Source organism: Arvicola amphibius, chromosome X (assembly GCF_903992535.2).
Source record: "Arvicola amphibius chromosome X, mArvAmp1.2, whole genome shotgun sequence".
Classification (NCBI taxonomy): Eukaryota; Metazoa; Chordata; class Mammalia; order Rodentia; family Cricetidae; genus Arvicola; species Arvicola amphibius.
The window spans coordinates 23,362,131-23,385,900 of record NC_052065.1 but is presented as its reverse complement, the minus strand read 5'-3'; the positions used below and the strand labels follow the sequence as shown (position 1 = coordinate 23,385,900).

At 38.7% G+C, this 23,770-nt stretch overlaps 1 protein-coding gene across 1 annotated transcript in view; it reads right to left on the bottom strand.

The window, feature by feature from the left end:
- Lancl3 (LanC like 3) overlaps window positions 1–23,770 on the bottom strand; it is a 92,343-nt gene that overhangs the window by 24,258 nt on the left and 44,315 nt on the right. The gene's annotated exons all lie outside the window — the stretch shown is intronic.

Sequence of the window (23,770 nt, the reverse complement as noted above, 5' to 3'; positions counted from 1 at the left end):
AAGGTCTGGTGCAGAGTCATGTATTTTGTATTATGTGGCAATGGGTGAAAAGTCAATACTAAAGAAAATTATGAGAGCAAAAGGATAATCTGGGGAGCTTGTGTACATCATTAAAGCTTGGGTAGTGCAACCAGGACCACCCATCTCTAGACTCTTATGAGAGAGAGTTAATCTCTTTTGAAAAATCACTCTTCATAGTTATTTACAAACCCATCAACTGGAGAGCCAACTGCCAATCTAACAACTTTGCAAGCATTCATCTCCGTGTAAAGCAAATTTGCCCATGTGCATCTGTTTCAGCAAAATTCTATACTGCTGGAGCTCTTTAATGTGGGCCCAATGGCCTGAGCAGGCAAATTCAAATGCTATATCCAGTTCTGCCTATACTTGCAATAAACCTTTCTCATTAAGTGTTACCCTAGAGCTCAGGGACAAGGAATGGGAAATAAACTGTCACATTTGCTGCCACTGTCCTAGATAATCCATCCAATGTGTTATCATGACAGCTGATCTTCAAATCCCCAAGGCTGTCTTGGGAAGCCAGAGGAAGCCCCCACGGGAGCCTCAGCAACAGGTGCCCTGGAGCAAATTATTTCCTCTTTGAGGACTTGCTGTACTCTCAGCTGAAGGGACTGTGTTATGTATTACGTACTCTTGACACCTTTAAGAACTATTCATGAAAATGATTCTTGATGAAAAAATACTTCAACAATTTGCATTTAAAAGCTATTCTTTCTCCTAGAAGCTTTCCACAGGAGTAGCTAAAAGAGTTGCTTTTGTTATAAGACTGGAAATCAAAGAAGAAAATTGGAGAGTCTCTTAAACTGCTCAGATCTTTATTCCTTTCCTCTGTTATGGTGGTTGGGTCATGACTCCTTTGGGGTCTCATACCAGATATCCTGCATATCAGATATTTACATCACAATTCATAACAGTAGCAAAATAACAGGAAGTAGCAATGAAATAACTTTATGGTTGGGGGTCAGCACAGCATGAGGATCTGTACTAAAGGGTCGCAGCATTAGAAAGGCTGAGAAGCACTGCTCTATTACTTTAAAATTCATTTTAATGAGTGTGCTTCTCAGGAATAAGGTAAGCAGCGAGATACAGAGCTGTCTTGGTCATGTATGGCATGTTCTGCATGTGCAAATCTAAAGCTATTGTACAAGACCAGAGGATTGTAGAGGGCAGCTACAGTTGGAAAATTAGAACTCCAGACTTAGTCATTATATTACCCTCAACAATTTAATCTTTTTGACTTCATTGTCCTTATCTGTAAAATGATATGGCTGTTCTATCAACTTCTCTTTGGTCTTTTCTTGGTTATCACAATACCCAAGTAAGGTATTAAAAAGAAACCATCCTCTTTGTCCATGTCCAAAGCAATTTTGTTGTATTGACATTTTTCCAATAGTTTTAAAAAAAGAAATTACCAAATGTAACATATTTCTATCTCAGTGAGTGCAAAGCCAAAGTAATCATAGCAAAGAACATTGTGAAGGATGGAGAATGATCTATTACCTACAGTATGCACAGAGAGTTATTTCTAAAGCAATAACTTTGGACCAAAGGAAGTGTAAGGATTTTATGCAGAGAGGCTATAATTATTCATACAGGAAAGTACTTCTAGGGCAGGCACCCTTCTGAGCATATTCAGTTAAGAGTCGTATTTTTGAGCATGCTTAATTAAAGGTCACAGTTGAAGAAGGAAAAATGGCAGTTATATTAGTGCATATTTATCTCAAGGTCATAGATGACATGCTTGAAATGTTCAATGGTGGATAAGAACACTTGTAGATCTTAGCATACATCATATAAATGGTGGACAGGAACCCATTTGGGCATGCTCAGAACTTTCATCGGGAAGTTTTAGTGAATAAATAGAAAAGACACTTTGAAGGTGACTAAATATAAAAGTTTTTCCTTGAAGGCTTAGCAGTTAATAAAATGATTCTGATTCCTTTTCTTCTGATTTCTTTCAAGAAAAAAGTTTCATGTGGGGATCTTTATGAAAGCAAGATTGTAAAATTTAGATATAATCATTTTCTATATAAATGACATATTGACAAAGGGAATGTGAGGTGACCTGAGAATGAAGATGTGATAAAGGGACTTGCTGTCACCACTGCCTGAAGGAAGTGAAGGGTTGACCAGGCGGCCCTTAGTCATAATAAACAGAGGCTGATTTCCGTTTTAATCGTATATCTACTAGGAGAAAGAGAAATAGAAAAATTCAGGAGGAGCCGGAACTATGGCTAAAGAGGAAAGAAGGGTAAATAAATACTTTTACTCTTTTAAGAGAGAGAACTTTCTCCAGGAGGAACCCTTAGATTGGGCTTTGCCAAAATCCAAATGAGTAGCATTAAATAAAGGAAGCAAAGCAGGCTTGTGGTCCTTAGAAAGGCGAGATCAGGCAGCTAGGAAGTAAAGCTAATACTAAGCAAAGCAGGGTTTACAACCAAAAGTCTCTGTCTTAGACAGAGGCTTATTGTGTAAATATTTATGGAGGTCTAGTATGGCTCCCTAAGAGAACAATGAGCAAAAAGAGAGAAATTTTGCTCCCATGGAGATCTAGTAGACAGCCCGAATAAATGCATATCCTGATCCATGTTCTATTACCCCAATATATATTATTTTGCCAGTCTCCATAAAGAATTATTGTTTCAACAGTGCTATTATCACAAAAAAAATCAGGCATCAGTAAATGTACAGAGTGTCTCATCTTATGTTGTTCAAGAAAAGTTTAACAGGAAAAGAAATCCATTAAGCCACCAGTGCTAAACTACAATCATTAGAATTGTAAATATGCAAATAGTGAAGAAGTGGCCAACTGCTACAATGCATTATTGCATGGGAACTCTTGAAAAGCGAGGCCACAAGGATAAACCCAAGTTCCTTAAGATGTATTCTTTGAGGTGATGGTAGGCTCAAACACCTTTCAAAAATCCACGTGTGATGCTGGAGCCACATACACTTGCTTCCCAGGGCTTTGCAATGCAAATCTAGTGCTATTTATTACTGCAAACAACACAGGTGGCTGCAACAAGGAAGACAGTTTAGTGCTATGTGGTTCACATAGCTTGATGGGATTTACACTTGGTCACAGACTAGCCTCTTAATTATAGACTTAATGCTACGTACCCCCTGGATATATTCGCTTCATTAGCTGTCCTGAAAATAAATTACTGGCCCTGATTGTTTACTACCTTGTAAATAAACAAAAGCATGCCATTCCATGATAATGCAGAGGGGAGCTTACCATGCTTACTATGTAAAAGGTGCAGGTACATGAAAAGTGAAAATAGTTAAAGTACTTACAAATTAACTCTCCTAATTTATTACAAGAAGGAGTAGCTGGGAAGAAATTTACCTAGATATGTGAATGTACACAAGAAATAAGTACTTAAGTTCACGCATACAAGAGTGTTAATAGTAGCAGAGCACTTACTTAGCATGTGTGAGGCCCTGAATTCAGTCTCCTGCACCAAAAATGGAGAGGGTCCAAAGAAGCTTTATTTATAATAATTAAAACCTAGAAAACTCATTATCCATCAGTAGAATAAAGGATGGATAAACTGGCACTGCCATATATAAGCGGGTCCAATGAACATGTTGAGCAAAGAAGCCATACTCAGGGAGTATTTGCTGTGCTGTTCCATTCACAGAAAATTCAAGAATAGGCAAAAGTGAAGTGTGGTGATAGAGGTCAGAAAATTGCTTTGCTTTTTGTATTTGTATTTCCTTTTTGTTTGTGTGTAGTAAGAAAGTGGGTTCATTAATTACAGTTATTGGGATAAAGACCCTTTCTGGATTAGTCAAAGGACTGTGTTTCTTTCTTTGTTTGTTTTGCTTTGATTTTTCTTTTTTTGTTTATTTTATTTTATTTTTTGCTTTATAAATAATACCATTCAAAATTTCCACCTCCACCCCTCCTCCCATTTCCCTCCCCCTTTTCCCACCCCTCCCCCTCCCTCTCCAGTTCAAAGAGCAGTCAGGGTTCCCTGCCCTTTGGGAAGTCCAAGGTCCTTCCCTCTCTATCCAGGTCTAGGAAGGTGAGCATCCAAACAGACTAGGCTCCCACAAAGCCAGTACATACAGTAGGATCAAAACCCAGCGCCTTTGTCCTTGGCTTCTCAGTCAGCCCTCATTGACCACCACGTTCAGAGAGTCTGGTTTGATCACATGCTCCATCAGTCCCAGTCCAGCTGGCCCTGATGAGCTCCCATTAGATCAGCCCCACCGTCTCAGTGGGTGGGTGCACCCCTCACAGTTCTGACTTCCCTGCGTATGTTCTCCCTCCTTCTGCTCCTCATTTGGACCTTGGGGGCTCAGTCCAGTGCTCCAATGTGGGTCTTACTCTCTATCTCCATCCATCGCCAGATGAAGGTTCTATGGTGATATGCAAGATATTCATCAGTATGGCTATAGGATAGGGCCATTTCAGGCTCCCTCTCCTCAGCTGTTGTTTTGATTTTTCAAAACCAAGTTTCTCTGCATAGCCCTGGCTGTCCTGGAATTTGCTTTGTAGAACAGGCTGGCCGCGAACACAGAGATCCACTGCTTCTGCATCCTAAGTAATGTTCTGTATTTTGATATAGAGGGTCTATATACAAATCATGTGGGTTAACTCATTGGCTACATTTTAAAGATTTTTTAAAATATAAAGTTTGTTGCATGTAAATTGTTCCTCAATTTTAAATAAGCAAAAATAGGTTACTCTATTGGTCAGTACATTCAGTGAAGTAGTACAGCAAATAGTTTGGTTTATCATTAACTACATTTTGACTGACAAAATGCATTTTTTATTTACTACATAAAGTCCTTTGGCTATTAAGCAGTAAAAGGCACCTTTACCAGCTGTCCAGAAGAAGAAGCCTTCCTATAGCTTTGTGTGAGACAGCAAAAGCCATGCTCCCTTCTAGGTAGATGGATTATATTAAAGAAAAGAAAATCACCTATGAACTACTGTAGCATGGGGCAAGGCTTAGTGACCAACACATCAGGGTAGGATTTCACTTCCTTTGTTCTACTGGTTCTCATAGGGTGAAACCTTATAACCACTCAAGACCTGCCCTGCTATCTGGAAGGAAACTGGGAAAGCTCCTGAAACCTGAGGGCAGTCAGGTCTAAGAAGGAGTCTTACTTGGACCTGGAGAATTGCCAATCTGAAGGCAGGGCTCTCTCTTGGTGATGGGGGTCTCTGCGTCTTCTGCTCTCTTTATACAAGCCTGCTTTCTCTAATTCTTTGAAGCTGACCTCCCATCATGCCATGGTACACATTTGAATGTCACATACACAAATGAACTAAAAAGAAGAAAATGAAGAAGAAAATCTAACATTTATTGGCTCAATCACATAACACATCACTTTTCTTACCCAAGCCTAACGCAGCCAACTGCTGATATTATTCAGTGACTTATGGTGTCAGAGTCAGGATGACATAACTCCCTCTTTATTCCCTCATTTGCACCCATAGGCACAAAATGATGGCTACAACTCCAGACACTGTTTATCTATCCAAGGCAGAAAGAAACAGGGAGGGGCAGCACAAACCATATATATTTTGACTGGCAAGACACTAGGAGTTTTCCTTAACATGGCCACCTATGATAAAGGTCAAAGATTAGAAAATCAACTAATTATCAGAGAGCATTACCATGTGATTAAAGACTTGGGTTCCTTCAGTTAGGCCATGGAAATTGGGATCTAGTAGGCCACAACACTCCTGTGACCACACTGAAATCTAGGAATCCATATTATCTGAATATTTGTTAGCTATTCATGATCATGTCTGGATACAAGTGATGAAAGGCACATTTAATTCTTTTAAAAATTATATTGCTTCTCACAGCATACTAAGCCACTACCTACTGAATTTAGGATGTTTCCACTATGATTTGCATTGCATTCAACTCTGATTTAGGATGCTTCAACTATGATTTGCATTGCATTTCCGAAGTTGTGGTGCGGGTATTGGTCAAAGCCTAGTTCTCAGCTTCCAGCCTAGCTAAGCAATATACAAATACCTTTTTCTAGCAAAGTAACACAGGATTATAGCATGTATAGAGGATGTGTGGCTTTCTCTAAATATACTGTTATTTCAGAAATCCACAATGATAATTATCTCAACATATGAAAAAATATATTTCCTTTAAATTTTGATCTGTGTGAAATGGAGAATGTTTTAATTCACTAGCCAGTCTGTCTTTACCTTTAAAAAGAGTGGGTGGTAGGAGGCAGAGAGATGGCTCAGTGGATAAAGATCCTGCTGCCAACCTGATGACCTCATCTCAATACCCAGGTTACACATGACTGAAGGAGAAAACTGACTCTAGCAAGTTGTCCTCTGACCTCCACAGTGTGTCGTGGCACTCCTGTGCATACAAGCTCAGACACATGCCCGTGCTCCCTTCTTCCTGCCTGCCTTCCTGCCTTCCTTCCATCTCCCCTTCCCTTACACACACACACACACACACACATACACACACACACACACACACACACACACGATAAATAAATATATGATTAAATTTTAACAGATGAATCTGTAAAACTGGAGATCTTCCCAGCATCCTTCTATGTGTAATGTGACAGTTTCTAGATCAACTGCAATCAAAGACACTCCAAATCATGAAGGGTATTTCAGAATTAGTCCAGATTAATGTTAGTTTCCAACTGAGAGTCACAGCACTCTGCTAGTTGAGGAAATGCCATGGAAAAGGATAGAAAGTACCCACTCAAACCATAAAAAGAGAAATTCAAATCTAGCTGACACTGTATATAAACAAGATTGTGGGGATTTTTCTTTTTCTTTTGAGACAGAGTCTCAGGGAGCCCAAGTTAGCTTTAAACTTATGTAGTCCAGAATGATCTCGAACTTCTTATCCTCCTACTTCTACCTTCTGAGTCCTAGTATTACAGGCGTCTGTCACTATTCCTGGCTTATTTTTGCTGGTGCCGAGGATCAAATCCAAGGCTTCTTGTATGCCAAAGAAACACTGCCAGATGTGCTACATCCTTTCGTCTACAATGTCAATAAGACTGTGTTGAAAGAAAATTACCAGTATCTTTGTATGTTTAAACTCTTTATTTACGCTATATAGCTTTAGGTATAAAAAAAAATGGTGGGCATGAAAATGGAGGAGGTGTTTAGATATTTGTTTACCGAACATACAGCAGTGTTTCAGTTTACTTCTCATGTTGTTTTGTTCTTTCAATTCATATTCCTAAAAACTGTAAGAAGAACAAACATCAGACATTTACTAAGTCTGTGAGGTTCCCAGTATTCTGCTAGTGATTTTCTCTTTCATTTAATTTTTATAAATTTTAATACATTATTCCAATACAGAAAAATTCCCATGTATCATTTACCCATCATTGTTTATCTCTTATTAATATTTTGACATATTTGCTTTTACATTCTATTTGGGGTGAGGAGGAATTATAAATTGTGTATATAATATCACTTTGTCTAGAAATAGTCCAGTATACACATCATATAATCACAGACATTTTCCCATATAACTATAGTGTAATCATCAAAGTTGGAAAATTTAACACTGATAAAACATCAATACAGCCTATCTTTAAACTTTTCTAATTATCCCAATATATCTCCTAAACCTATTTCATTTACTGATCAGGAACAAAGGCAGAATTGACCACACATTATGCTTAACTGTCATATCCCTTTACACGCCATTAATGTGGAAGAAACCTCAAGCCCTTTTCTTTTTTCCCCTTGATTTTAATTTCTTAAAAAAGAGGATGGGCAACTCATTGAAGAACATATCCCCTAATTTAACCTGATGATACAAGTCGGCTCATGCATGTGGCAGGAAGACCTCAGAAGTGACATGCTGCTCTTCTGGAACAGAATATCGAGAAGGATACAGTATTTAACCCATATTGGTGCTTTTAAGAGTAACTTACTTTCTGATGACTTTTTATTGCTGGAGAGTTTAAAAAGCACAATGCCAATGCAGGTGTCGCTGCTAATAACTCAGACTTTTCTCACACTGGTTCAACAGGAAGGTGTGTCATTGCTTAAGCCTGGAGACCTCCCTACTGGGAAGGTTCAGAATTTCAGACTTTGGGCCAATAAGTTCAATGTGCTATGGAAGTCAGATAAATCAGTCAAGTCAATGGAGGGGTAGACAGGTAGGCGCAGGAAGTCAGAGTCCACAAAAATCAAAGTCAGTGTGCGCCAGTCAACAAAGCTCATAACCTCTGATTTCAGGGCAGGGGTTGTGGGCACAATTCCCAGTGTTATAAAGCTAATGGGAGAACTGGCTCTGAGCCAGTGGGTGTTAGTCATAGGCTTTAGTGGAATGCCAAGTAAGGTGTTCCTGACTACAGCGGTAAGCCAGCACTAGCTCATAGGCCTCACTGTTGGCAGCCACCTTCTCCCCTTCCTCCAAATCAGGGTTGTGCAAATTGTAAAGCGTATGCCAGTTCCCTAGCAAGCTCGTTGAAGTTCAGCATTCAGACCAGTAGAACCAGAGTGTAGCACAAGATTATATGTCTCTTACAAATCCACAGATGATGCCAATGGGGCATGTTCCAACCATCTTTTGACTTTCAAATCTCTAACTGGGCTATGACGGAACATCAGGTGCTGTAAGTATCCACATACCATGAGAGTCAACACTACTATGAGATTACTTGCTACTCACTGTAGCTCTTTGAGTCAGCTAATTCAGAACTCACTGAAATGCCCTTCCAAGTCCGTTAAATGCAAAAAGTAATCCCAACAGAGTATAGCAGTAAGAAAAGATAACAATACATACATGGCAACATGGCATGTTGCCAAGGCAGAAGTGAATTGAAACACCATAAAAGTTAGGCAATAAAAAGTTTCATTTAAAATAAAAGTAAGACATTTCCTTTTTGTATCCTTAAGAACGTGTCTGTCAGCCAACCCCATTAGCAGAGGTGCGGGTGAGCCAGTTCCAAAGTTGTGAGCATGGGACAGCTGTCCCCATTATTCATCTGTCATGTGGTAGCATGCAACATGGGCTGGGGAGAGGTGCCCTCCCCTACCCCACCCCCCGCCCATCGACACCTGAGGCAGGTGGGAGAGCTGGCCCTGAGGTCATAAGAGCTGGAGAACTGTCCCTGCCCCTCATCAGCTGTGGCACTTGGGAGAATGGCTCCTATGCCACACCTGGGCAGCACAGTAGAGCTGGCCCTGAAGGTATAGGTGTGGGAGAACCAACCCTGAGGATATAAAAGCAGGAGAACTGGCCCTGCCCCTTGCTTATCACTGCAAGGGGCGAATTAACCAGGCAATGGGGCAATGCTGAAGAGCTCACCCTGTAGGTGAGGACAAGGGAGAGCTGGCCAGTTGACCAACCCTACAACTACCCAGATTCAGAACCAGGATTATCAGTTGGCCCGCCCCAATGTCTACCCCATCTGTGATCTGCTAGAGCACATAAAGGGACAGATCCCGCAGACCCAAAGCTGCAGGATCTCCACAACACAGGGCAACATCAGGATATCCAAGAGGAGTCCCAATGAGGGGCCGGCATCAAAAGTGCAGTAGAAACCTGAGACCTCAAACCAGACCAATGACTCTTTGCAATGAACACAAAGTACAGACATATGGATAAAAGGCTTTACTGTGTGACTCACTGTGTCACAGTACAGCTTCCATGACAAGATTGACTTTTCTTTACTTTTTCTTATTTTTTTTCTCTTAAATTTTATTTTATTTTAGTGGAGGAGGTTGTAAGGGCAGAGGGTGGATGCAAAGGGTCGGGGAAGTGAATGATGAATGCGATAAAGATGCATGAGGTGAAAGACACAAAGAATAAATAAAAAGAAATTTTTTAAAAAAAAAAAACACGTGTGTCCCCCCAAGGCGGTAGCTCCTCCTGGCAGGGGAAACGCTGGCTTTGCATCCATGCTCACTTTTTTTCCTATGGAAAATTATAGTCTACCTACAAAACATAACAAACGTGGTGACTCAGGATAATTTCCTTTTAGCAAGCACCTCTAAATAGATATGTCACAAGCTTACCATAATACTCCCAGGTGTTCGAAAACCGTGAATGTCCAAAGTGAAGTAACAAGGGCATTCATTACTCACAGGAAACAGGAACCTGCTTATTATTAACAATTCACATTTTTTTTGAAAATTCTTTCAAAATCAGTTCTTTTGTAAGGCTCTATTTTGAAAAAAAGTAACCAAAAAAGTGCCAATTTGTGTATATCTCTGAGACAGGTAAATTCAGGACACACTACCAGAAACACTATATGAAAAGGTAGCCTAGAAATGCAGCAAATTGTTTATTACCATTTGTTTTCAGTGAACGGAAGGTAGCTTTAGTTCTTGAGAACAAAATGCTGTTTCACTCCAGCAGAGGGAGCCTCTAAAACAGCCCAAATCAATGAAAAATAATGCAGTGTTCCTGTGATCTTGTCAGAACAAACATTTGCCAAAGACAAAAGAAAACAACAGGAAATGGGTTCTAGATTATTGCTATGTGAAAAGTTAATTATTTCAGGTCCTCAATTATTTTCTTAGTGAACAAACTGTCTCTTTTCTTGGGGAGCTATTGTCTGGGTTATTTTTCATACACTCATCAACTTTATGAAATGTCAGCATTAAATTGCATCCCTGTCTTCTTGGAAGAACTTATTTAGTAAGCAATCATGCTTTAGTGGGGGGTGAAGAGCTACCTTTTGTAAGGGTCTCTGAAAGTATATGGTGGCCTGATTAGTGTTCATGCCAAGTCAAAAAAAAAAAAAAAAAAGAGGTTCAATCTTTAATGTTAATAAAGTTCTGAGAAGCTGGGGACATTTACATTCACACAGTTAGAGAGGGTACAACATTGAATAATTATTTTGTTCCATTCTACTTTGAATGCATGTCTGATAGAACAGCATGGTCTCGTCTTTGTCATCATATCAGTGGCCCATTGTAGCTGCAGCGTATCTGTCTGCTACAGATGGTCTTGACCACATGAATTCTTTGATCGAAGGTATGTTAGTGTCATGGGCAGAAATGGCCTGCATAACTTCTATTCTATGCAACACATGGGATTCAGCTGAACCCTACTCACAGACAATCCTGTGCCTAAAGAAGACCTATAGACCAGGTGATCCATAAACCTACTCAGAAAAAAAAAACAGTCCTTTTAGTATAAACCATTGAATTATACCTGATTGTTAGGATTTTATATTGATTGTTAGGAAGCAAAATTTGACTAATACAACAGCTTTGTGAACAGCTCCAATATAGAGATCAGAATACTGAAGAACTGAGAAACTGTGTTGCCCAAACAAAACATGGAAATTCCCAGTGACACCCAGCAGAATTATCCTGCTACATCATTATCCAGAACTGTGTGATATGACTACCTACAATGGTATAATAATAATAGTAATAATAGTAATAGTAATAATAATAATAATAATAATAATAATAATAATAATAATAATGGAGGGTAGAAAAGAATTTGATATTTCTACTGGGGATGCCAAGACTCATCACTATGGAAGGAAATGGAGCTAAATTGTTGTGTGGCATTTAACAGTACCTGCTTTGTCAGCATCATCAGATGCTGGTGCATAAACTCTCTGAGTGCCCCATGCTGCTGCCATGTTTTATCGTGGGTAAGCAAAAGCAACTCGGAAGTCCCTTCAACCAGGCCTTGGTGAATTCAATATGGTGCTGTGGTTTTGTTTGTCTCTTCAGTTTTTGCATTTGCCATGAGACTACCATAATATGGGTAATGGCGTAAGGGGAACTAAGAAACACATGGAACCAATGTACATGCACACAGAGTTGCCTGGTTAGGTAGGAAAAATAAATGTTTATATGTCACTTAGATTTAAGGATGTTTGTTAAATATTTAAAAATAATTAACCATGGTATTTTGAAAATTTCCTACCTGATTATCAATTCCAGGCCCCCAAAATGGTGTAGGTTAATGTCCATTTGTAACCACTTGAGGTATGGCAGGGCAGCTAGCTCTCATAGTCAGAGTTCTCCTTTATAAGACATTCCTCACTTCCCAGTGTCCTCAAGCTTCCAGGTATATAACGGTATGGGGTTTTCCCCACATAAAGGCAGTTGAAACAAGGCCAAATGTCACACAGGGAAGGGTTTCACAGGACACTGGTGAATGTGAACTGATACACACCCTGCCGGGGGCGCCCAATGCTCTTAAGTGAGATAGAAAGGCAACAGTAGAGATTAGGGCAAAGACTGACTCCTTGAACAAGATAGAGGTGGCAGGCCTCTACCATTGCTGCCTGACTGCCGTTTCAGAAAAGCGCAGTAGGACTGCTGATTACTCACAAAAGCCAGGCCAAAAAAAATATTAAGAAGGAAGCCAGAAAAGGAATAACAAAAATGCCAGAAATGTGACACTCAGTACATTTTGGGCCCCAGCCAGCACTAAATAAATGCACCAGACACTACATGTACAATGGTTAATAAAGGATACTTTGCCCTCGTTCTTTTTGGAACTTAAAAGAATGTTCAGTAAAATAATTTAGTAAAACAAAACAATTTCAGGGCATATAAAATTTTTTTTTTTTTTTTTTTGGTTTTTCGAGACAGGGTTTCCCTGTAGTTTCTAGAGCCTGTCCTGGAACTAGCTCTTGTAGACCTATTTAAACCAGAAAAAGAGTAATCATAGATGTTGCATAGGAAAAACACTAGTTGAAAGACTTTATTCATGTTGGGAACTATGTAACAGATGATATTAATATTTAAATTTTATAAACTAGATAAAGAAAAACTCTATGGAATAAGTGGAAAATGAACATGCAATATCACATATAATGATGTGCAAAAGATTTAAAACATATGCAAAGCTTATCTTTATAATTAGAAATATGCAAATTAAAATGAGATACCATTTTCAATCTAGCAGAGTAGCATAAATTACAAAGGTTACATTGATAGCACGGGAACCTGGCGGGAAGACAAGCACTTTCACATGCTGTTGAGAAAGGAGGCTAATATTCACTGCCTCTTTGGAAGATCAGTTTGGTAACACTGATAAAAATGATCTTAATAATTCCAATGAATAATTCTTTCCAGATGTACAAATAAGTGTCTCTCACTTTCTGCACTGTTGTGTTCTATGGTACAAGCAGGAACAATACAGAACTAATTAAATAAAACATAATGCGTTATTGTACAATGAAGTACGGTTTAGCCACAAAAGGAATAAAGTAAAAACAGTAAGTGGGATGGTATTTGTTTTTTTTTTTTTTTTTTTTTTTTTTTTTTTTTTTTTTTTTGGTTTTTCGAGACAGGGTTTCCCTGTAGTTTCTAGAGCCTGTCCTGGAGCTAGCTCTTGTAGACCAGGCTGGCCTCGAACTCAGAGATCAGCCTGCCTCTGCCTCCCGAGTGCTGGGATTAAAGGCGTGCGCCACCACCGCCCGGCCGTGGGATGGTATTTGGTCAGGCACAAAAGGCCTGAGAGCCAACAGGCCCCCTCGCTGGCCTAAACCAGACTAACCAGGCTATCTGAGCATGCACAATGGTAAGTTCCTCATGAGCCAAGGGGCCCCAGCAACAGCTGCTGTGCCACAAAGACAAGGCGACCTCAACCAGTCTCCAGTCACTACAAGAAATGATCTGATGCCAATGCTGCTGCTTCCCCTCCCCCGGGTGGGTGAAGGATACATGCGACTTTCCCCTTCCTGAATACACAGAGCTTGCTGTCTTCAGCCTCACTTCCACTATCTGTATTACTGATATTGTGCCTACCCGCCCCCTCCCCCAAGGGACAGCTCTGTGGGACTTAGTAGACATGGAAATTTTCCTAATACATTGGGTCAACTAAATAAACATGGCACATGCGATGTGTGTTGTAGGAATGTTCATGGATACTTTTAGATTGATTCTGGTTAGATTCAGAAGAAGCAGGTAAAATTTGTTACCTTTAGAGATGTAGCCCTGAAAACTGGAAACTGGCAATCAGTCTAAAGTGAGAGGAAGATCCATTTTATAACATGCAGTATATTTGGGGTTAGTGTTTTGACTGTTGTTTGGTTTTGTTTTGTTTTACCAAGAGCATGGAGTGCTTTCAAAAAGAGAATCCAGTTAATAAAAAGTAGCATGTGCATGGTGGTGCAGAGTTTCAGGTCAGTTTGGTCTACATAGCAAGTTCTAGGCTAGCTAGGACTGCATAGAGAGACACTATCTCAAAAATCATATAATAAACAAATAACTGAATTGCCAGAAAGTGGGCAATAAACAGAAACAAAACCTAATATAGCCTTCCTATTACTGCTGAAAGAAATTAATGCTTTCAAAAGAATAGCCATTTTTTTTTCAAATAATGATCTATTGATCGGACTGTGGAAGTCTGGATTTTCAAAAGTTATTGATTTTTTTTACTCAATAGCGACTGACTTGCAAACTAATGATTGTTTTTCAGTTAGCAAAAGAACTGGGGTTTGTTACATAACTTTGAGGACACAGAAAAGATAATGTCAGCTTCATCTTCAAGGCTCATCTTTTAATATAGAGAGACTGAAGGCTTAATACCCTCATTTACTCCTATAGTATGACTGCTTTGGGGCAATTAAAGTGTTTCTCAAGCACTGAGCCATGCTGAAACATCAAAACAGTAATCTCCTACTGAATTAGAAAAAAGTAAGAAAACCACAGCACTTACGCTATCCATATGTAGAAAGGCATTTGTTAGGGATGGATGCAGAGTCACATTTCAGAGAATAACTGAACTACACTTGGTTAAAGAAGCTGCATTCAGTGCAAAGGATCATTTGGCAAAAGCTACTGTTTGGGGTCTGAGGAGATAGCTCAAACATGGAGACAAGAGCTCAATTTCCAGTACCCCAGTGAAAAGCAAATCTGAGTGCTTTATGATTATGATGCCCACTCATAATCCCAGTGCTAGGTGCCAGAAACAGGCGAATTCATGGGGCTTGCTGGCTAGCTAGCCTACCTACGTGGGAAGCTCAGTGCCAGGAAGAGATCATTTCAAAGTGCATGAGAGTATCTGGGGAATGACATCTGAAGTTTTCCTCTCACTTCCACATATATGCATACACACATATGCCTGCACAATACACAAACATGCACGAGCACACACAAGCTCCCGGGGACACGGACACACAGGGACATACAGACACAAAGAAAAGTTGTTTATTTAACTTTTATATACTTAAAAGGTACTAAGTACTAGTCCAGTTGATGGGAAATGACCGTGATGCCTTAGGAATATCGAAGCAATAAGCATGCCTGGGCCAAAATGAGAGTTTTTTTTTCTTTTTGAGACAAGGTCTCTCACTATGTTGCTCTGGCTGGTCTGGAACTCTCTACGTAGACCAGGTTGGCCTCAGACTCATGAAGATCTGTCTGCCTTTGCCTCCTGAATGCTGGGATTAAAGTCATGTGTGACCAGTCCCAGCTAGAACATTAGAATTTATTCTTAATGCAGTACAAAAAATAGTCTATGTGGTTGGAGAAGGCATAAACAGGAGGCCTCACACAGGATTTGTGACATAAACTGTGCCTAAAATTAAGGGTATCCAAGTAGGCAAAGCAACAGGTGAAAAAGCCTGCTGGTAGGCCACTGGCAAACTGAGTAAACAGACACCAGTAAAATGGCATATTATGCTTAGGTTGACTGAAGAAACTCATACAAGTCGGCAGCAGGCTTAGAAGGCATGAGGAAGTACACAACTAGTGTGTTAGTTTACAGAAGTCTGCTTACCAGATAACCCAGCAGTGGGAGAAGAGGCCATGGAGGCTCTTGGGAATAGGTACTTGGGAAACAAACACTCAACAACAACAAAAAAACCCTATTGGACTTCTCAGAACAGTATGAGTCTTTAGAGATGAGCTACACAGTGATGGAGAGATGGCGGAGTGGTTTGGGCTGCTCTTCCAGAAGACCTGAGATGGATTTCCAGAACCCACTTGGTGGCTACCATCTGTAATTTCAATTCCAGGGGACCTGATGCCCTCTTGTGGTATCTGTGGGTACTGTAGGTGTGCAGCACACATACAGACAAAACACGCACATACATAAACATATCCTGGAGTAACTGCGGAAACCAAGAAAGTCAAAAGGGGCCACTGCTGATCAATAAAGAGGGGAATAATAGAGTACAAGGAATCTGAAAAGGGGAACAGGCCAAATGGGGGATCTCTAATTAGGCAGGGAAAGGGAAATAAATACAAAGCAGAAAGAAGGTAAAATAACCATAAGGAGGTCTGAAAAAATACATAATAAATCTTATTATTAATTATCTACATAAAATACCTACACTATACATGATTCTGTGTATAAATATACCTAAAATAAAAATTTCATATCTGGGTTGACAATATTCCCTCCAAGAGTCAAAGGCCATATACCAAACACCCTAACATGAATACTCTATCCTGGTCCCCAACTCCACTGGGCATTCTCTGCAAACTTACAGGCCACTTGTGCCAGGGAAGTAGGTAGGCTAACTTCAGATCTTCACTTCTCCCCCCAGTCCTCCAAATCCAATCCCCCAGTATCATCCCCACCTCTGAAGCAGATACCCTGCTGCAGTTCCCCCTTCCTCCTTGCCTCCATCTCCAGTGGATCACACAGATTTTTACCTACAACATCTTTCCCCCCCACTCATTCTTTTGTCTCTGCCCCCAACTCCAGCAGGCAGTTCCCGGGAACCCAGTAGCCAAACCTGCCAGAGGAGCAAATAGGCCAACTTCAGATCTTCATTCTTCCTCTGCTCCTCCATATCCAAGCTACCAGTCTTATTCCCGGCTCTGTAGCAGACAACCTGTCGTGGCCTATCTATATTCTCTGTCCCCATTCCCAGGGTCTAAGCAGATCCTGGTGGAACACACTGCTTCCTCCCACATGTAGAACAAATAACTTCCTTTTTATAGCCTATCCCCATTCATAAGTGTCAAGTCCTAATACCTAGAAATATGTTTTACCTGGAACACCCAGTGATTACACCTAACAGGATCCCAGAAGAATTCTCTATCAGGCAAAACACAGCCCTTATAAGAACCAAGGAGGGCAATATAAATCAAGGAAAAAACATCCACCCAACAAAGACAAGAACAGATATCAGCACCTAGAATTACAATCATCCCAAACCCTGGTGCCCAGACACAATCATAAGAGCAACTAATAAGAGCCAGGACAATATGTCTCCACTAGAACTCAGTAACTCCACCATAGCAGGCCCTGAATATAGCTGAACACAGCTGAAGCGCAAGAAAAAAACTTAAAACAACCTTATGAAGATAACAGAGTTCCTTAAATAGAAAATTAATCTAGGAAATCTAGGAAAACAGAAACAAACAGTGGGAAGAAATGAACAAATCCCTTAAATAAATCCAGAAAAATACAAACAGTGCAAGAAAATAGAAAAAAATAGAATTAATAAAGGAAACCAAACCTGAAGAAATTCTGGAAATGAAACATCTAGAAATTTGAACAATGTCCACAAAGGCAAGCTGCACCAACAGAATGTAACAGATCGAAGAAGGAATCACAGGTGTTGAAGATATGATTGAAAAAATGGATACATCAGACAAAGAAAATATTAAATCTAAAAAAGTCCCGACACAAAATGTCCAACAATTCTGGGACACTATGAAAAGACCAAATCTAAGAATAATAGAAATAACTAAAAGAGGAGAATCGCAGTTCAAAGGCCCAGAAAATATTTTTGATAAAATCATAGAAGAAAATGTCCCTAACCCAAAGAAGGACATGTTTATTCAGGTAAGAGAAGCATACAGAACACCAAATAGATTGTACCAGAAAAGAAAATTCCCTCGGCATATGATATTCAAAACCCTAAATATACCAAACATAGAAAGAATATTAAAAACTACAAGGGGAAAAAGACCAAGGAATATATAAATGTAGACCTATAAGAATTATACCTGACTTCTCAGTGGAGACTCTAAAAGCCACAAGGACCTGGATAAATGTACTCCAGAGAGTCTAAGAGATCACAGATGTCAGTGCAGACTACTATTCACAGTATAACTTTGAATGACAATAGATGGAGAAAATAAGACACTCCATGATAAAACCAAATTTAAGCTATATGTATCTCCAAATCTTGTCATATAGAAGTCAAACTCCAACTAAAGAGGTTACCTACAATTACAACAAAACAAAGTCCCAGACAAATAATAGTCCCAGAAAATGAATAGTGCCAGACAGCAAAGTCAAAATAAGGGGAACTGAGCACATGCACACACGTGCACACACACACACACACACACACACACACACACACACCACACTACCACCAGCCACCATCAATAACAAAAAAACCCCAAATAACAGGAATCAACAACCATTGGTCATTAATATCTCTCAATATCAATGGTCTCATCACCCCCCAATTAAAAGACCAGACTAAGCATAGATTTAAAAAACAGGATCCATCTTTCTGCTACACATGTACTACAACCCCCCCAAAAACCACACCTTAATATCAAGGATAGACTCACCTCAAGGTACTGGGGTTGGGAAAAGGTATTTCAAGAAAGTGGACCTAAGAAGCAAGCTGGTATCTCTATTTAATATCTGATAAAATTGGTTCAAATCAAAACTATTAGAAGAGATAGAGGACACTACATACTCATCAAGGCAAAAAATCCACCAGCTGATATCTCTATTTTAATATTTGACAAAATTGACTTCAAACCAAAAACTAATCAGAAGAGATAGAGGAAGGACACTACATACTCATCAAGGCAAAATTCACGAAGAGGACATTGTAATTCTTAACATCTATGCCCCCAAACATAGGTGGACCCAAGTTCATAAAAGATACAACTACTACAGCTGAAGCTCACATTTTGATGGAAGTTTTCTGTACCACTTGGTCCTGAGCCTTTCAGTTCCAAAGAAACTCACAGAGGGTTATATTAATTACAAACTGTTTGGCCTATTAGCTCAGGTTTATTATTAACTAGCTCCTACAAATTAAATTAACCCATAATTCTTATTTATGTTTAACCACATGATTTGGTACCTTTTATCAGAGAGGCATTCCCATCTTGTTTCCTCTGCATCTAGTTTGTGACTGCATGATTGGAGCCTTTCCTCTTCCCAGATTTCTCCTAGTCTGGTTGCCCTGCCTATACTTCCTACCTGGCTACTGGCCAATCAGCATTTTATTAAACCAATATGAGTGACAAATCTTTACACTGACATGAGAATTATCCCACAGCACACACTGAGAGTAGGTGACTTTAATACCCCACTCATACCAATAGGTAGGTCATGTAGACAAAAATTAAACAGAAAAATGCTGAAGCTAACTGACATCATAAACCAAATGGACCAAACAGATATTTTTCAGTACCTCATGGAACTTTCTCCAAAATCCATACAAAACAAGTTCCAATAGATTAGAGAAATGAAATAACACCCAAAGATTAAAGCTGGAAGTAAACATCAACAGAAACAACAAAAAGCCTACAAACTTATAGAACTTGAAAAACTAACTATGTATGAAAATGGGTCAAGATTGAAATTAAAGACTTTCCAGACCTGAATGAAAAGGAATACACAATATTCTTAAACTTGTGGGACACAATGAGGGCCGTTCTAAGAAGCAAATTCACAGCTCTAAGTGCCTACATTAAAAAATTGAGAGATTTCATACTAGGAACTTAAGAGTACACTTGAAAGCAGTAGAACAAAAAGAAGTCACACCCAAAAAGAGTAAAAGGCAAGAAATAATCAATCTCAGTGATAAAATTAATAAGCCAGAAACAAAAACAATTAAAACAATCAATGAAATAGAGTTCTTTGTGAAAAATTATATTATTGACAAATCCTTATGCAAATTAAGTGTAAGGCAAAGAGAGAATATCCATATATTAATATAATTAATAAAATATATTAATATAATTAACAAAATTAGAGATGAATAGGAAGACATAACAACAGATGTCATGGAAATCCAGATATTTATAAGGATACACTTTTAAAAACCTGTTCTCCACAAAACTGGTAAATCTAAAAGTCGATAATTTTCTCAGTAAGTACTACTCATGACAAAACAGATCAAATAAGCAATTTGAACAGACCTATAACCCCATTGAAATAGTATCAAACAATAAAAAGCACTCTAAGCAAAACAAAAATCCCTGGGGTCAGATGGTTTTTATTGCAAAATTCTACATGGTCTTCAAAGAGAGTTTATGCCAATATTCCTAAAATTATTCCAATCAAAATAGAAACAGAAAGAAGGATCATTTTACCCAAATTGTTACTCTGATACCCAAACTACTTAAAGATTCAACAAAAAGAATTGCAGACCCATTTCTCTTATAAACATAAATAATTTTTTTCAAATAAAATACTTGCAAACAGAATTCAAAAATACATCAAAAAGATGATCTACCATGACCATGTAGGCTTCATCCCAGAGATGCAGGGATGATTCAATAAACATGCATTGATAAATCTAATTCACCATATAAATAGTCTGAAAGACAAAAAATGATCATCTCTTTAGAGCAGAAACCTTTAGCAAAATCCAATACCCCTGGAGAGATTAGGGATACAAGGGACATACCTAAACATAATAAAGGAAGTTCAGAGCAAGCCCATAGCTAACATCAACTTAAATGAAGAAAAAATTTAGAGCAGTTCCACTAAAATCTGTAACAAGTGAAAGTTGTCCACTCTCTGCATATCTATCCAATATAGAACTTGAAGTCTTAGCTATAGCAGTAAAACAACTGAAAGAGATCAAGGGGATACAAAAATGAAAAGAATGAAGGGAGAAAAGGAGAAATGAAGAAAGAAGAGGAGAGGAGAGGAAAGGAGAAGAGATGAAGGGAGAAAGTCAAAGTATTTTTACTTAAATGATATGGTAGTATATGTAACTGACCAAAAAAAAATTCCACCAGGAAACTCCTACAGCTGAAAAACACTTTCAGCAAAGTTGTTGTATATAACACTTACTCACCTTTTGTATATAAACACAGTCTGAGAAAGAAAATCAGAGAAATAACACTCTTCACAATAGTCCTCAAATATATAGAAGTATCTTGTTGCAACTCTAACCAAGCAAGCGAAAGACTTATGTAATAAAAAACTTTAAGACACTGAAGAAAAAAAATTATCAGTGAGTTTCTTTCTTTCTTTTTCATACTTATTTATTTATTTATTATGCATACAATATTTGTCTGTGTGTATGCCTGAAGGCCAGAGAGGGGGTGCCAACCTTATTACAGATGGTTGTGAGCCACATGTGGTGTTGCTGGGAATTGAACTCAGGACCTTTGGAAGAGCAGGCAATGCTCTTAACCTCTGAGGCCATCTCTCCAGCCCATGAGTTTCTTTCTTTAAAGAAAGAAGAATATATCTGAAGATGGAAAGAGTCTTCCATGTTCATGGATTTGTAGGATTAACATAGTAGAAAATTCCATTCTAATCAAAAGCAATCTACAGATTCAGTACAATCCCCATCAAAATTCCAACACAATTCTTTACAGATCTTGAAATGACAACTTTCAGCTTTATATAGAAACAGAAAAATTAAAAAAACAGGATAGCTAAAACAATCATAAATTATTAATTTATTAAAGATCTTCTGGAAGTTTCACCATTACCAACCAAAATTTTACTATAGAACTCTACTAATAAAACTAACACTGTACTGGCACAAACATACATTTTGTTCAATAGAATTGAAGACCCCAAAATAAGTCCACACACCTATGGACACCTGGTTTTTGATAAAGCAGCCAGAAAATTAACATGGGAAAAAAAAGACAGCAACTTCAACAAATGGTACAGGTCAAACTAGATGGCTACATGTTGAAGAATGCAAATAAACATCACTCTACACAAAACTCAAGTCCAAATGGATCAAAGACCTCAATATAATACCAGAAACACTAAACCTGAAAGAAGAGAAAGAGGGGAATAGTTTTAAATTCATTGGCACAGGAGACGACTTCCTGAATATAACACCAGTAGCACAGACACTGAGAGCAACAATTAATAAATGGGACCTCCTGAAACTAAAAAGCTTCTGTAAGGTAAAGGACACTGCCAATAGGACATAGTGCTTAATATTGTTAATACTGTTTGTAATTCTAATTCTTATACTTGATATCTATTCTTATTGTATACAGTTTTGTATTGGGTTTGGAACTCTGTTATTTAGACAAAAAGGGGAGGTGATGGGGAACCTCTTTCAGCCAATGGCCTTTGAGAGGCTGGACCATGTGGGATGTGGCCTTTGGCTACCAAAAAGCACACAGGAGTGCCCACTCGGCCTCTTCTTCCTCCTTTGTGCCACACCTGGATGTTGGACCTCATTCCTGTTTTACTTATTGTGATCCATGAGTTTCCCTTTTAATAATAATAATAATAATAATAATAATAATAATAATAACCTTGTACCCTACTCGGAGCTAGTATGGTATTATTTGATTCGCATTCCCCCCATTTGACGCATTCTGCTTCAAGGAATCCCATAAAAATAGTAAACTGGAGACCATAATATATACCTAAAGAATCTATAGGGTAAAAAGAGAGAAAATTAATAAAATGAAATGAAAAAGAGAAATTTTTAAAAAGAAAAAAGCCTAGGTACAACATTATGAGACTAGGAACCTCCAAATATGTCATAGAGTACATTTTCTGTTAGCATCTCCTGCTGGGCATGCAGCCTACCCTTACGAGTAGTTTGTTTCCCCAGTGAGACTCTTTTGGAGATAACTAAATTTTCATTTGCAAATAGTTATCAATTGAATATAGCTTCTAAATTAGGGGTGGAGCCTGTGTCCACTTCTCCTTTCAGCTCTAGAACTCCATCTGGTGCAGACCCTGTCCAGGCCCTGCACATGTTGCCTCAGTCTCGGGGAGTTCATATGTATGTGGATCCCATTGATTTGGAGAACCTTGTCTCCTTGGTGTTCTCCATCCCCTCTGACTCTCATACTGTTTTTATCTCCTCTTCTGCGATATGGTGTACCCTGGGCTCTGAGAGAAGGGATTTGACGGACACATCCCATTTAAGTGTTTCAAGGTCTCTCTCTTTCCATAATGTCTGAAAGAACAGGTCTCTGTCTAAATCTGCTTCTTTTGCCATTCTTTGGGCTGGGTTCTTTTCCTTCTGTTTGTTTTCTTTTATTCTGGTGTGTTCGTTTTTTTAAATTATCATATATTATTATTATATGTTAGAAACCCATTTGCTTTCTAATGTAAGGTAGAAAGGGGGTGAACTGGGATAGGAAGGGAAACAGAGAAGAAATGGGAGGGGTAGAGGGAAGGGAAATTGTAATTGTGATGGATTATGTGAGAATATCTATTTTCAATAAAAGGAACAGAAAGATTCAGGCTAAATAAATAGGTAAATGAGACTAAAATAAGCAAAGATAGATAGATAGATAGATAGATAGATAGATAGATAGATAGATAGATAGATACATACATACATACATACATACATACATACATACATACATACATACATACAAACAATGGGGACAGGACAGGATAGGATAAACTGGCATCAAGGCTGAGAATCTCTCTATTAAATTAGTTATGGTTGTCTGCGAGCCTCCCAAAACCTTAAAGGCTATTGTAATTTGTCTTGGTTGCCACTCAGAGGTGAAAGGTAAGTCCTTATTGCTGAAATAGTTATACACTTCAGACACAGGGCCAATGACCCTTAGCTGAAAACTAACCTTAATGCCTTCTCCCTGAGGACTAACTTTCATATATACCAAAAGAGGCACCAAGCAAGCTTCCAAATGGTGAATAAACCAACA